A 2193-nucleotide genomic window follows, 5' to 3' on the forward strand; every position below is an offset into this window, starting at 1 on the left:
CCCATCCCTAGGTAACCTGGTTTTCCTAGTCCCAATAGACTTGCCTATTGCGGACATGTGGTTCTTTGTTCCTGACTTATTTGACTAGCATGATGTTTTCAGACTCCATCCGTGTTGTACCAGTAATGTGTCAATGCTTCGTCTCTTTTATTGCCAAATAATATCCCAGTATATGGATAAAGGACATTGAATTTGTACATTCATCGGTTGATGGACATTTATTTGGGTTATTTCCTACTTTTTGGCTATTACGAAATGCTGCTATGAACATCTGTGTGTAAATTTTTATGTGGACATATGCTTTCACTTTTGGGTATATAACTGGGAGTAGAATTGATGGGTCATATGGTAATTCTATGTTTAACATTTTGAGGTGCTGCCAGACTTTTTCCAAACCAGCTGCACCAAATTATCTTCTCACCAGCAAGCAGTGTATGAAGTTCCAGTTTCTCCCTATTCTCTCCAATGTTTATTATCATCTGACTTCTTGATTATAGCCATCCTAGTGGATATGAAGTAGTATTTCATTGTGGTTTTGATTTGCATTTTTCTTATGGCTAATGATGTTGAACAGCTTTCATGTGAGTATGGACCATTTGTATGTCCCCTAGAGAAATGTATATTGAGATCTTTTGCACACTTTTAAATTGGATATTTTTTCTTTTTATCACTGAAATTGTATTAGTGAGGGTTCTCCAGAGTTATGGAACCAATAGGATATATGTGGATATAAAAGGGACTTTATTAGTGTATTAGGTAGGGTACCCTAGAGGGCCACAACTAATAGGATATATATATATATGTGTGTGGAGGCAGGGGGGTTTATTAAGTATTAACTTACATGATCACAAGGTCCCACAATAGGTTGTCTGCAAGCCTGAGGAGCAAGGAGAGCCAGTTGGAGTCTCAAAACTGAAGAACTTGGAGTTTGATATTTAAGGGCAGGAAGCATCCAGAACAGGAGAAAGATGTAGGTTGGGAGGCTAGGCCAGTCTCACCTTTTCACGTTTTTCTGTCTGCTTTATATTTGCTAGCAGCTGGTTAAATTGTGCCCACCAGATTAAGGGTGGGTCTGCCTTCCCCAGCCCACTGACTCAAATGTTAATCTCCTTTGGCAGCACCCTCACAGACACACCCAGGATCAACACTTTGCATCCTTCAATCCAATCAAGTTGACACTCAATATTAACCATCACAATTAGAGAGAACTGGCTCACACGATTATAAAGCAAAGTCCCACGATAGGCCATCTGCAAGCTGGGGAAGGAGAGAAGCTAATAGCATGGCTCAGCCCAAGTCTGAAAGCCTCAAAACCAGGGACACTGACAGTGCAGCCTGCAGTCTGAGACCAAAGGCCCAGGAGACTCTGGGAAGCAATTGGTGCAAGTCCCAAAGTCCAAAGGTGGAAAAACCTGGAGTCTGGTGTCCAAGGGCAGGAGGAGAGGAAGTCAAGCATTCTGCACAGCACAGGAAGAGAAGGAGCAGACTCAGCAAGCACGCTGCTTATCTCCCTTCATCCACCTGCTGTGTTCTGGCATCACTGGCAGCCAACTGGATAGTGTCCAGCCACACTGAGGGTGGGTCTTCCTCTCCCAGTCCATTGACTCCAGTGTCAGTCTCCCTCAGCAACACCGTCACAGACACACCCGGGAACAATGCTTCATCAGCCATCCAGGTGTCTCTAGTTGACGCCTAATATTAACCATCACAAAATGTAAGAATTCTTTATATTTTCAACATTTAAGTTCATTATCAGAAACATAATTAGCAAAAATTTCCTCCCATTCTGTGAATTTTATTTTAATTATCTGGATGGTATCTGATATGGTTTGGCTCTCTGTCGCCACCCAAATCTCATCTCAAATTGTAATCCCCATGTGTCAAGGAAGGGTCCTGGTGGGAGGTGATTGGATCATGGGGGTTTCCCCCATGCTGTTCTGGTGATGGTGAGTGAGTTCTCATGATAGCTGATGGTTTTAAAGTATGGCACTCCCCGCCCCCCACCCCTCTTCTCCTGCCACCTTGTAAAGAAGGTGCTTGCTTCTTCTTTACCTTTTGCCATGATTGTGGCTTCTGAGGCCTCCCCAGCCATGTGGAACTGTGAGTCAATTAAACCTCTTTTCTTTATAAATTACTCAGTCTCAGGTAGTTCTTTATAGCAGTGTAAAAACGGACTAATAAGTGTCCTTTGAG

Source organism: Mandrillus leucophaeus, unplaced genomic scaffold, assembly GCF_000951045.1.
Source record: "Mandrillus leucophaeus isolate KB7577 unplaced genomic scaffold, Mleu.le_1.0 Scaffold169, whole genome shotgun sequence".
Taxonomy (NCBI): Eukaryota; Metazoa; Chordata; class Mammalia; order Primates; family Cercopithecidae; genus Mandrillus; species Mandrillus leucophaeus.